This window comes from Petaurus breviceps, unplaced genomic scaffold (genome assembly GCF_028583685.1).
Source record: "Petaurus breviceps papuanus isolate PSGF00001 unplaced genomic scaffold, PetGlider_PUasm1.0 90537, whole genome shotgun sequence".
Taxonomy (NCBI): Eukaryota; Metazoa; Chordata; class Mammalia; order Diprotodontia; family Petauridae; genus Petaurus; species Petaurus breviceps.
Window position 1 is genome coordinate 1,572,037 of NW_027187271.1, and position 14,906 is coordinate 1,586,942.

Below are 14,906 nucleotides of genomic sequence, written 5' to 3' on the forward strand. Positions count from 1 at the left end.
GTACATACAATGATGATGAAAGCATTTATATAACATTTCAAGGTTTACAAAGTGCTATACAAATATCACATTCTATCTTTATACAGCATGTGGGAGATAGATTCTATTATTATTTCCCTTTTACAAATGAGGCAGACAGAAGTTAAGTGATTTGCTCAGTCACACAACTATTAAGTATCTAAGGATAGATTTGAACTCAGGTCTTCCTGATTTCAGATCTGACATTCTTTAACAACTGTACCACCTAGTTCCTGCCTTATGTACAGTGGCAAAATGGCTGGTGAGGAGATAGTGGAGGAAGTGGCTAGAAAGGAGAGAATGAAGAGAAATATGACTGGGTTTCCAAAAATACTGTTTTTGGAGAGATAGTCACCTATCAGGAAAGTAGGCCCTAGGGAAGTAATTTCTCCAGGGCATAATGTTTGGTGTAGGTGTTCCTGAGGCTGTTGGCAAGGCCATTGAGACAGTGACTGGACTCCCCAAGCCCAATTCCTCTACATGAACCCTTGATCCCATCCCTTTCTGTCTCCTATAGAATATTTCCCCAACAATTATCCTCTCTCTCACTCTAGCCCTCAATCTCTATCTACTGGTTCCTTCCCTATTACCTAAAAATATGCCTAAATCTCTTTCATCTTTAAAAACTTTCTCTAGTCCCCACTATCTCCTTAAACTATTGTCCTGTATCTCTCCTCTCTTTCTCAGTCAAACTTGTAGGAAAGAAATTTGTCTATATTCATTCCTTCTACTACTTTTCTTACTAAATTCTCAAAGCTTTGCAAGATAGGCTCCAATTTCATCAACTGAAATTAGTCTGTCCGAAGTTACCAAAGACCTTTTAATGACCACATCTCATTTCTTTTTCTCAAGTCTCATCCTTCTTACTTCTCTGCCAACAATCGACACTGCTAACTATCCTCATCTCCTGAGAATTCTCTCTTCTGTTTCCATGACATGGCTTTCTCTTGATTTTTCTTATATCTACGTAACTGATCCTTCTCTATCACATTTAACTAGATTATCTGTATTATTTTCACTAATTGTTGGCGTATTTCAAGGCTCTGCCCTAGACCCCCTTTTCTTCTATGTCGACATCTTCTCACATTGGTAATCTTATCAACTCCCCTGAGTTTATCTCTCTATGCAGATGACTCTGAGATCTATATATCCAGCTCTAGCTCCTTTCTTCTTGCTCTAGTCACAAATCACCAGCTGGATATGGTTTTATATCCCATAGGCATCTTAAACTCAAACACATTACCTTTCCCTCCAAATCCATTCTTCTGGACTTCCTTAATTGTACTGCCCAAGGCACCATTATCCTTTGAATTCTAGAGGTTCTCAATTTTAGTATGATCATAACTCCGTACTCATTCCAAATAGCTGATGCCAAATCTTGCCATCTCTAACTCTACAACATTGTTCACATCTGATGCTTTCTTTCCACCCACACAAACACCACTCCAGTCAAGACCCATACAATGTCTCACCTAGATTATTGGGATGAACTTCTAATTGGTATTGCAACCCAAGTCTCTTCAATTTTAATCCATCTTCTACCCAGATACCAAAGAGTTTTTTTTAAAGCAATTGGGGTTAAATAACTTGTCCAAGATTACACAGCCAGTTTTTTTGTGTAGGTGCCAAGTATCTGAGGCTGGAACCGATCCCAGGTCCTCTCGACTCCAGGGCTGGTGCTCTTACTCACTGCACCACCTAGACACGCCCAAAGAGATTTTTCTAAAGCATAGGTTTGACCATGTCACTCTTCTAATCAAAAAAATCCAGTGGCTCCCTATTACCTCTAGAAAAATATAAACTCTGGGGGCATTTAATGTTCTTAATAGCCTGGTTCAAGTCTACCTTTCCATCCCTATTATGTATTGCTCAATCTTCCTGACTTTCCTGTTTCATGCATAGTATTGCCCCTCTCCTAATTGTAAAAATTTGAAATTTTGAAAGCAATTTAAGGAATCTGGATTTCTCTTTTGCTTTCTTCATCCAAACAACTGCCAAGCCTTATTCTTTATTATGCAATGTGCTTGAATTTGTCTCTTTCTATGCATTTCCACAATCCTAATTTAGGCTCTTATTCATTTCATACCAAGACTATTGCAATAACTTTCTGTTTATAGATCCTCTCCAGTATAATCTATTCTGTGTGCCACTTCAAGAGTATGAGGTAATTTAAAATAATACTTTGATCTTGTCACTTCTCTGGATCCAAATACCCTCAGTGGTTCCCTAGAGCCAAATACTGTCCAAATTCTATAGTAGGTGTTTTCTCTCTCATCATTCCCCCTAAAAATACTTGCCACTCTGGCTAAACTGAACTACTTACTGTAATGGACACCGAGATATAACAGGACAGCTAGGCCAATTATAATTTGATAGGAATGTTTATTAACTGGCCGGGACTGCCTCTCAGACTGAAAGACAGCCGCGAGCTTTCTGTTATACATAATTTTATAGACAATGTGATTGCTAGCAACAGAATATATTTCTAAGGGGTTAGCATTGTTTCCATTGAGGCGAAGCTTTCTCAGTATTATTCCCATTGAAGCAAAGCCTTAGTATTATTTTTACTGAAGCGAAACAGACCTGAATCCGTGGGAATCTGTGGCATGTTTCTAGCAACACAGGTGAAACATTTCTTTACTATTGGTGCCTATTAGGTGGTTTCCAAGGAACCCAGTAGGGGTCCCCTCTAGCAGGTTTAAGGGGGCTCTAGTGTATAATTTCTGGTGGGCACTTCACTTACCATTTACAGTGAAAATTTTATTCTTTTACATGTCTTTATATTTGTTTAGGGGCAGCTAGGTGGTGAAGTATATAGAGCACCAGTCCCAAAGTGAGGAAGACATATCTTCCTGAATTAAAATCTGACCTCAGACACTAGCTGTGTGACCCTGGGCAAGTCCCTTAACCCTGTTTGACTAAGTTTCCTCATCTATAAAATGAGCTGAAAAAGAAAATGACAAAACACTCCAGTATCTTTGCCAAGAAAGTCCCAAAGAGTCAAACATGACTGAAAAATGGCTGAACAACTAGATGTTTCTTTAGACTATTCCTTCTCCATCTAAATGACTTCCTCTCTGTACTGTGCTGTCAAAGTTTTACTAGGCCCTCAATAACCAAGTCAAATGTTATATCCATTTCCAACTCAAAGTAATCCTTCCCTCCTCTGAATTTCTGTAATTCCTTATTCAGATCACTCTTTAGAGCTACATATTATACAAGGCTTTGTATAATGAGTACATTCATTGGAGGGTAGGGATCATATCATTCATCCTTGTATATTATAGTGTTCTCTGTTTAGAATATATTCAATATATATTTGTTGAATCATGAGAAAATAAACCTTAATTCTTTCATTACAGATATGGAGTATTTACAGATGCAGAACATTATATATAATATCAGTCATAGTTAATGTATTGATTGGATTTGTGAGTTGCTTTTTTCCCCCTTTCTTTTTAATCTTAGTTACAAAAGATAGCTTCCTGGGAAGAGGAGGGGTGTGTGTGTGTGTGTGTGTGTGTGTGTGTGTGTGTGTGTGTGTGTGTGCTGTGTGAGCACACATGCATGCACACATAATGTATATGTAGCATATATATTCCATTTATTTAGAAATTAATGCAAAGGGCATCAATAAAAATTAGCATGATAACAGTATACACGTTAAATGAATAAATGTGACCATATGCAGAATTTAAAGAACAAGAAAAATGGAAACAGAGAGATCCTAAAAATGCTGGAATAGAAAACAGAAATAGGAAGTAGAGATATTGTATGCATTAGATGCATGGGGGTTGGAGGGTTGGTAGAGAGAAGTGTGAAAGAAGTTGTGCAACCTAGACTGTTTATTTATGGACTCTCAAAAAATGAAGCAGTGTTATACCATGAAGACTACAGATACCAAAGTATACAATTTACTTATTTGTATTATACCCACAACCTAGCTGCAAATTCATACTTCTCTATTGTCTTGATTATTCCATTAATTCAATTAAATACTGAGGTTTAGGTAAACAATTGCAACATCCTCAGTCATGCTTATTGTGCATATTAACTGAGATTCAATTTATCAACAATTTTTAATAGTATAATTCTAAAAAAGCAACAAGTTTTATTAATGTTAATTCAAATCTTCACATCATATCTTTCAGATGGTTCTATGTATACCTGCAATTTCCTGAATTTGATGCTTTGTGTAACTAATTTAACTTATTTGATATTCCAAATCCAAAATGTTTTTTAAAGTATATGAATTTATTGTGTAAACATTTCCAGGAAACTCAAGACTGTTAAAGCGGATGGCCACTCCACATAAGGCATAGCATCTATTTGCACAATTTCTTTTAAGGTTGCAAAGTCTCTACCACACAAGGATAACTTCAAACCTGCTTCATATCCCAAAATAAAGAAGACCTCAGAAGGACTTTGTTCAAATAGTTATATGTTTCTACAATGGGCTATCTCATAGCACCTCCACATCAGTGAAACTATCACAGGAAGGCAAAATTACACAGAGCAGAAAGCACTAGCTCTAATCAGAGGACCCAAGATCAAATCCCACCTCAGACATTTTTCATTCCCCTTGGCCTTAGTTTCCTCAATTTAAATGAAATGGTCTCTTAGGTTCCTTCTAGCTCTAGATCTACAATCCTACACAAGTCCAATTTTTTTTAATGAAAAAAGAAATATCATCAAATAAGAAAAGGCAAATGCAAATTATAATATCAGTATGTTATTAACATAATTATTACTTTATCATTAGTTAATTAATAATGATTGATATAATTATTCATATAATGATGAGAAATCTACAATGAGAATTATGAAAATGCTAATAATTTTTAAATTCAGAGAAAAAAATTAAATAGATAAACACTTAAAGTATGGTTGATTTTTGTGTGTATATATGACCTACTTCTTCATATCTTCACTAAACTATGAAATATTTACAAAAAAGAAATTCTAGTCCTTGTTCAAATTCCAACTAATCATTATTCATCATGATATTTCTAGGCAGATTGGCCAAAATTAAATCAGGAGCAATATGACCTATTGGGATAGGAAGCTTTGGCTTATCTGAACTAATTAAGAGATCTCCTGTGAAGAGAAGAAATGTGACATTTTTGTTAAATGTGACATTTAGTTAAAAAGTGAGTATATTAAATACTTATTTTTGACTGATTAGGTACTTATTAATCCCACTTTAATCTGTTTAATCCATCATCAAATTGTTGTACTGATGGGTCTGATTTTTTTCAGAAGTTACAGTTCATACATTTATAGACAGATACAAATATAGAATTAGATACAGATATAGATATATGTAGAGAATATGGATGTATATACATTTGTATATACACTCATCTATAACAATGTTCCTTTCCCTTTTCTATAATTCTTTCCTTTTTTTTTCCAATCATGTGTTCTATTTAAGTCTACTTTTTATTCTCATCATTTCTGCATTCTTTCCATTTGAAAGTTTTGAAAAATTTCCTACTGACTGTTAACTCTTATTTTTAAAAGTTCACATCTGTTGTCGGGAATCAAATGCCCATGAAAAGCAGTCTTACGATCACTGGCATACCTTCAGAGAGTGGTTTAGAAAAAGTATTCTCAGGGATAAAAGATTCACTTGCTGTATACATATCTTTTCATCATAATCCATCCTTTTGTATGCAGATGTGCATAATATGAGCAACAGAAAGACATATACTACCTCAGAGGACACAGACATTACAACTTCCTTAATACTATTCTGTATAAAAGGACGATCAGGAAAGTGCACACATGTACAGAAAGGCCTGACTGTTTTTGCTTACAAACACATACATTTTGGCCCTTACTCTATAGAAAACACATACAAATTGGCTTACAAACACATACCCATACCCATTGGCCAGTGTGCTAAAGAATATTCCCACTGTTTTCAGTCTGAAATATACTAGTTACAATAGCTCAGGCAGAATTCTCTAAAGTTGTATGTGCCCTCATATGTTCTCTTCCATCTCCCTGCTTACCTGTGTTAACTCATACTACTAACTATCCTAAGCCCCTTAAGGAAAGATAACTCATTAGAATGTTTTCAGCTCTATATTATCTTTTTCATCATAAAATTTTTTCATTAAGTGTATCTGTATCCTTTACTTTATTTAGAACCTGAAGTCATAATGGACAAAAAAAACTTCTACTTTTATTTTTTCACTTTTTAGAGGGGGGAGGGCAGGGCAATTGGGTTTGTGACTTGCCTAAGGTCACACAGCTAGTAAATGTTCAGTGTCTGAGGCCGGATTTGAACTCAGGTTCTCCTGACTCCAGGGCTGGTGCTCTATTCACTGCCCCACCTAGCCACCCCCTCTACTTTTATTTTGTCCTGTGCTTATTACTACACTAGAATAAAATACATTTCAAAGACTCTTTATATATATATATATATATATACACACACACACACACACACACACACACACACATATATATATATGCATGGAATAGGAATAAGAACTGGACCTGAAATTTCATTGGTAAAGAGAAATCCCAGAAGAGGAAATTTCTTCTAGCAAATCAGTTAGCATACTCTCTGCAACTTCTAGTCTCAGAGAAAGTTGATCAGAGCACTAAGAGGTTGTGACTTGCCTAGGATCACGTAATTAGAAGACAGAATTAAACTAAGGTCTTCCTGATTCGGATGCCAGCTATTCACTATGTACACACACACACACACACACACATACTCTTAGGTAGCACAATGGCAGTTCTCAAATGAACACATCTCTTCATTAAAGGGTATATCTTAATTAGTGTTGTATCTTAGCGAAATTTTAAAAACACAACTTCTTTAGTTTTCTTCATTAAATCATCAAGTAATATTTTTTGTTGCTCTTCACCATCATTAAAATTATATAAATCCCATTTCTGTAATTATGTTTCTCCTTCCCCACAGACATCTATTTCCAATAAACCAGGAAACCAGTTTCCATGAGAGAATCTATGTGATCTACAACTTCTCTCAAAATAATACAGCCTATACAACCCAAGAAATAGTTCATTAAAATCATGTTCAAATGCTGTATAGTTATATACAGCTTTTATATACAATTAATATAATATAGTGTAACAGTATAATGTTTCTGATATTTCATATATAGCTATATTGCAAATAGCTTTTAATTATAAAGGGAAAAACAAACACATGAGCCTTTCTCAATGTGAATTAGAACCAATTGATTTACCTTTTCTTCATGAAGCTATAATTTTCAAGAAACTCTCTGAGCAATTGAAGATTCTAACAGACAATAGGCTTTGGGAGACCAATACATTGCATTGGTGCAAAGGGTTCATTCTGAAGGTGATTGCAAAAAATCTTATAACCTTCAATAATAAACTCTACCAAAACTGACATAAAATTCCCCAAATTACATAGAACAAAAATTCAGTAGTTTTTGTTCGAGATAAAAAATGTTGGCTACTAAAAAAGATCAATTAATTCCATGAGGATACTTCAAAAAAAAACCTCTTTGAAAGATTAAGAACTATCTTTATTCACCATTAAGTCCCTCGCCTTTAAAAATCAGAACTTGAGTTCATTGATAAACATTGGAAATATATTGGTTTCCATTAAAAACAACAACAGCTTTATACTCCTATACAAATTGTTGTGGTTGTATAGTTTTGTTTGGTTTTTTGTTTGTTTTGGAAGGAGGAAGGCAAGGAAATTGGTGCTAAGTGACTTGCCCAAAGTCACACAGCTACTAAGTGCATCAAATTTCTGAGGCCGGATTTGAACTCAGGTCCCCCTCACTTCAGGGCCTGTGCTCTATTCACTGTGACACCTAATTGCACCAGTGGTTTTATATAGTATAGTTTTAGTGCAATTAACATGGGAGGAAATTGAGTCAATGAATGGTATTCATAATTGTTCTTCCTATCAAAGACTATGCTGAAATCATATTTTTTTGTTGTTTGTTTTATTGCTTTTATGTGAATCACACATTGTATCCTTATATTTCATTAAACTGGATTCATTACATTTAGTACAAAATATGACAGCATGGATAAAACAAGATAAAATAAGTCTCATTTCCCTATCTACAACAGTAAGAGATAAGTCTTCCTTCTGGAAATGGGGTTTATCTTTGAAATCCTAATATTTTAACCTTTTTGCAATTCTAATTATCCATCAATAATGAAAATGGAACAGAAGTTTCTTGTTGAAATGCATGTCAAAATATAAGAACAGCTCATTTATATGAATGTTGCCACATATAAATTTGAGTTTTCATTTAAGAAGTAAAGTAAATTATGTTTACTTTAGCAGTATTTGATTAGATTTTTCTAAAATACACTATATGCTTTCAAGGTTTCTTAGTGCATACTGAATTTTTTAGCATTTCGTCATCATTATGAACATTGATTATTATGCTCTGTTATAATTACAATAGTGTTGCCTTCAAGGGGAATACTGCTAGCTGGATAACATGATTAACCTCAGACTGCTATTTTTTTTTGAGTCAGTTATTATGTTTATCCTAGTGTAACGGCAAGCAAAGCAGTACTTTGCTCCTTGTTTCAGCTAATTAAGTGCCTTTGAGCCTCACCTTTGATTATGTCAAGTCTTTGTTGGAAACAGTATACACTGTGTTGCCATTAATAGGCCTAAGGGAGTTTGGAGACCTTCCCTGCCCTTAATAGGCCTAAGGTCATCACATGGAGTCCATGGTGGAAGGATCTTGCCTAAAGAGTGGAAAAAGAAGGGCAGAACATGAAGGAGCAGAGCAGATAAAAACTCAAGCATGAGCTGGGACCATACAGAGCTAAGAGAGAGAATGTCTGTGATGTTGGCACTATGACTATTGTTCTGTGATGGTATTACTTTGTCAGACAGAACTTTTCTGTCTGTTGATTTGTGTTACTTTGTCAGACAGAACTATTCTGTCTGTTGATTTGTATTACTTTGTCAGACAGAAGCATTCTTTCTGTTGATTAGATCTTTAAAGTTATTCATGGCAACAGTCCTTGGGAGAGTTGCCTGTGATTGACTTTACACATGGTTAACTCTCTTACTATCATTCTATCAGCTATCATTCTTACTGCTGTAGTAATGATGAAGTATGGGCTCTGGGAGGCCCCTCCAGCTCTCCTTAAGTCCTTGAGGTACAGGCTTTTGAACTCTGATTAAATCATCTCATTTGATGAGGCATTTGCATGAGTCAAGTCTGTTTCTAGACTTCCTACCCTCTGTTACTAGACTTAGTAGACTTCCCACCCTATCTATCTACCCTTGAACTGGCCTAGCCCACCATAGTTTGTGTTCTCCAGGGGGGCCTCCAGTGACTTCCCACCCTTAATCATTCATTGACCTCATTAACTCCTCCTGAAGACCCTCCCCAAACTCCTCCCCTAGACCACCCCTAGATTCCTCCCACAACCTTCTGTATTTAAGAACCCATCCTGTCTTGATGTTTGTGAGAGTGTCATAGAATAGTGAGACTGCCATAAAAAAGTGAGAGCACCATAGAATGACCTAGCACAGGCTTACTCTGTGCCCAATACAAGTGAACTTTTAATAAACTTTAATTTTCTTTGGCTGAGAGAAGACTTGAGTTGAATTCATTCTGCAAGACCCAGCATGTTGGTATTTTAGGATCTCCAGAGCAACCCTAACCCTCCTTATGGGTAGCCTCTTCAATAATGCCTGCCTCTAGCTACTCCTGTCCTTTCAATGTCCTTTTCCATGGGCTGGGAAACTAGAATACCAAGTTTATGGAAAGAGTGGTTAGACCCTGCTTGAAGACCTAGGAAGGCATTCCTGTGAGTTAAATGCATGAGCTTTAATTTAGCACATGGACTTGATGCTATGTGATAGCTAGGTGACCCAGTGAACAAAGTATTAAGCTCACAGTCATAATGACCTAAGTTCAAATCAGTCCTCAGATTAATAGCTGTGTGACCCTGGGCAAGTTATTTAAGCTCTGTTTGCTTTTGTTTCCTCAATTGCAAAATGGAGACAGAACCCGCCTCACATTGTTTTGTGAAGATCAGATGAGATAATATTTGTAATTGGTACTATAAATTGTAAAGTGCTTAACATAGTGCCCAGTACAGTTATTCTTTTTTCTTCATCTACATCTGTGAGATACCACCCCTTTCACATATGGACATTTTGGTTGATGAAAAGGAAGCAAAATGAACACCTGTGTAGAGAAAATTAAGAAAAAATCAACTTAAAACATAAGTAACATATTGATGAGAAATTCAGACTATTCTGAGAACCAGACAGAGAAGTGTTCATCAGATACATGTACTGAAAGGACTTGTCTAAAGTCAAAGCACAGGGGACAGAGTCAAGATGGCAGAGTAGAAGCAGGAAATTCCACGACCTCCCTCCACAACCACCTCAAATACCTATAAAATATGACTCTAAACAAATTTTAGAGCTACAGAATCCACAAAGTGACAGAGAGAAACAAATCTCCCACTTGAAGGCAGCCTGGCAGGCAGACAGGAAGGGTTCATTGCAGCAAGCTGGGAGCTGAGCGCAGTCCCATGTGAGCCACATGGTTTTGGCTCCACAGAGGCAGCAATGGCCAGAGCAGACTCCAGGAGAGTGAATCAACAGCGGCTTGTGGCAGTTTCTAGACTTTTTCCGCCCATAAACACCAAAAAAAAAAAAAAGGTTAGTCGGAACTCTGTTTGAAAGGAAGGGCCCTGCCCTGGTGCAAGAGGTAGCAGAAGCAGGGCAGCTACAGCATCTACCGCATGGCTGCCTCTGGAGCTCTTGACCTACAGATTGTAGGGGGACCAAGCAACCATTCTGAGGGTAATCGCTCTTGCTTTGACCTGCTTGGATTTGGGTCACTTTCTTGGGTGGTGGTCCTGGCATGAGAAATGCCAGTTTGCCAGTGTGGTGTCTGTAGAGAGGGCACCCTCCTCAGACGTCTGACAACATTTGCAAAAACCCCAGTGACTGGGACAAAGCTCCCCTCTCTGGAAGCAGAGTTCTACTGTGGCAAAGAGCTCAAAAGTCAAGTAATTGACTGGCAATATGAACAAGCAGAGGAAGCACAAACAGACCATTGAATTCTTTTTTGGGGACAAAAAGGATTAAAGCATGGAATAGGAGGAAGACAACAAAGTCAGAACTCCTGCATCAAAAGCTTCCAAGAAAAATATGAATTGGTTACAGGCCATGGAGAATCTCAAGAAGGATTTTGAAAATCAAGTAAGAGAAGTAGAGGAAAAACTGGGAAGAGAAATGAGAATGATGCAAGAAAGTTATGAAAAGAGTCAACAGGGGGCAGCTAGGTGGCACACATGGGCACCTACTCTTTATTTTCCTTCTAGGTTTCTTTAAGTGCCCACTATTCTCCAAGGATTGTGTACCTTTAAGTGTGACTAAGATTCATAGATGGATAGTTATATTTTTATTATTTCTGCTATGCCTTCTGTTATTCTTATTCTTGCTCTTGTCTGCTTGTATAAGAGTAATTTTGTGTAAATGAGAAGCACACTGGTGGGGGCTCAAGAACTACAGTACTCAATAATAGGAATGTATCTGTAATGGAAATGCAAATTTAAAGATCTTCCCTGCCCCTAGGCCCTTTGATAGGCTTAAGAGACTCTGAGAACCTTCCTTGATTTGAAAATATACTCTGCCTCCTAATAGGCTGAATGTGGTCACATGGAGCCTGTGGCAAGAAGCTTGGTTTCTAGGAATGCCCACATCTTGATGCTTTGTCATTGGGCAGTGGGTCAAGAGGGTGTTTACATTCTCTGACCCAGGAAAAGGCTATATAATCCCTGATGTGAGACTTTGTTTTGGGGCTCACTTTGAAAAGTGTTCTGTGATTTGATCAGATGAGACTCTGGGAAGCCGTTGTTGAGAGCCCCCCCGGCTTTGAAAAACCCAGATGTTGATTTGGTATGGATGTAATGGTTGGACAGTTTGGAAACCTGTCTACTTGATCTGTTTCTCTGTCTTGATAATTCTGTCTGTATACTCTGAAGTTCGGGGTGCTGTCCTTTTTCCCCTGAACTAGGTAAACAATACATATTTGAGTGATTAAAGTAAGCTTGTTAACCCATTTTGAGTTGCTTTCCTCTAACAAAGCAGATCTAAGAATCTGTGTTTCCAGCCACCCTGGGGACGCTGGGATGCTTGCTGATACAGTATCTCCCCTCATACTAGGATTACTACTAGTGCCTTTATAAAAGAATCTGAGTAGTAACAGTGTGGTGTGCCAGTGCTCTTACTCTCTGAGCCACCTGGCCGCCCCTAAGCAATTAGGGTTAAGTAACTTGCTCAAGGTTACATGGCCAGGTATTTCTGGGTGGGTGCTAAGTGTCTGAGCCCAGGATTCAATCCCCAGATCATCCAAACACTGGAGCCAGTGCTCTTACTCCCTGAGCCACCTGGCTGCCCCATAATTCCCCCTTTTTAAGGAGAAGTTTAAAGGCATGTAATTCAGTGCCTAAAGTTTTAATATTGCCTGTTATAATTCATATAATTCAAGGTTCAAATATACAACAGACTATTATAATGATTAATATAGGAAGTAGATGCATAGAGATTTTTTCAATGTATCAGTAATTGTTTTTGTAACCCCTACTGAGCCAATCCCAGGAATCTCATTATGTTCAATATCTTAATAATTTGATTGAAACCTTTTTATTTCCAAGGTGATATTGAAATTATGCCATGATGTAATGCCAAGCAAAGGCAACTTCCCAAGGCTCAAAATACCAGCATAGGTGCTCTCCATTTTATTCAGTGAAAAATTAAGAACAGAGAAAATCAAAATATAACGTCATTCAATATACAGCATTTACCAAGTGTGATTCAATAATCTCCAAGTACTACCCCACCCCTGGACATTACATTCATTTAATCAATCACAAACTCCCTCTTCTAAATACTACTCCACCCCTAGGCTGTACATTCATTTAGTCCATCACAAAGCCCCTCTTCTCAAATGGAGATTAGTTTCCAATCATAAGTAAAGTACATTCATTGTTTCAATCACAGAGAACAAAAAGGTCAAAAGTTCCCCACCCTTGGATCACAATTGAATCTACAAGTTACAACAAGCTTAAGCACAGCATTTAATACCCAAAGAGAGGTCTTTTCTTCATCTTGACCCAAGGCAAGTTCAGAAATCTTTGTTCCTGGGGAGACAAAGCTTAGCAAGGCCACAAGATATATTGCCAGTGTCTTCATTAATTCATTCTCTGTCTGCAGAACAGTCCTAGGACCCCTCAAAACATTAGCAAAATCCTCTTCCAGGATTTCTGTAAACATACAACAAGAAAATCCTTCTTCGGGGCTTCTGAACCAACAGCAAGGTCCCAAGCCCTCTGCAACAACAGGACTATCTTTCACCAGTGGACAAATCTGGCAAAACAACATCAAAACAGACAGACAAAGTACCAGCATAACATCCATATCTCCTCAGTCCTTGGCAGCCAGAGCTCTCAAAAGTCCTGGGCAATTCAAAGTGGCCCTCAGCAATCCTCTCAGTCTCTCTCTGCCTCCAAGGTGCTGCTTCCAAAAAGTTCTTCTGCCTCTTTCTTTTCTTGTGTCTCTCTCAATTTATGTCACCAGCTCCTCCCAGTTCAGCACTCTCTTTTCACGTCAACAAGTCCATCCCACAAGTGGGATTCACAAGCTCTGGGTTTTAACACAATCAAACCAAAAACCAAGCCAATACAGGGGGATCTTTAAATTCCATTCCTATTACAGTTAGTACCTCAAATTGAGGGTCTTGTCCTTAAGGGCTATAAAGTAGGCTTTGTTAACATAAGGACAAGTATTCTCAGAGACAAAACTAGGTCTCTTTGGAAATTATGATCTCTGGATGCCTGTTTTAAATCCTACTCCCAGACTTATCTGGGCTCTGGAGTGGCTGACCTAGAAAGAGCTTTTTTTGTAAAATGAGGCAGAATAGCCTGTTTGAATAATTCAGATTTTAGCCAAAATAAGATATTAAATGATTATCAGAGGTCAGTGAGCATTCTCTATTTTCCTGACTTATTACTTAACAAAACTAATTTAGGTATCATAAAGTGTTTTAGCCAAAGGAGAGAAGAAAAAACATATATATGAATTGAATCTCATACAATTAAAAGCTGATCACTGTATTTTTTTTAAAAAAACTTGTTAGTTCCAAAATTCCTTTAGTAAATGGGAATATCTTAAGGTGAGTTTTAAGTGGTTTGCATAATTTTTTGTACATTTTCTAATTTTAAGTAAAAAATATTAAATTTTCCAATAAGCTAACATAAAAAGAGTTCATATCCTTTACTGATTACTTAGTCTGATCATAGGAATCAGTTCTAAGAAGAAAAAAAGTAGGGATATGTGAATATGATCTTAAATATTTTTTATCTTAAACAGCAATTTTTACCAATCATAGCTTAGGGTTAATTACAGTTAATTTTATTCTCATCTAGCTGTAATAAACAATAAAGATCTAATGGGTCTTTTAATACATAAGGGATATCATTTAACATTTTTCTTTCTCAAATTTCAACATCCTATTGTAATAGACAATTGTTAAAAATCCTTATTAATCTTTTGCAACTTTTTAGCAAGTTAAGTTCATTATTTAAGAACTATATTCACTAAAACAAGTTCCTATCATAGTCCGATGATTTTTCCTACAGAGATAGTTTCCAGGGGTCTTGACGTTTTAAAAAATAAAAATTGATATAGACCAATGGATGAAAGTTTTGCTCCTGCTTTGCTAAATCTCATACATGCAGGAGGAATGTAATAAAGTTTTTACCTAGTTTCCTCTTTTCACATACAGTAATGAATTAACAATTCTAGGTTTTAGCATTGAGACACTAAAATAATCAATTTTACAAATTCCATAAGTGACAGCCAAATTATT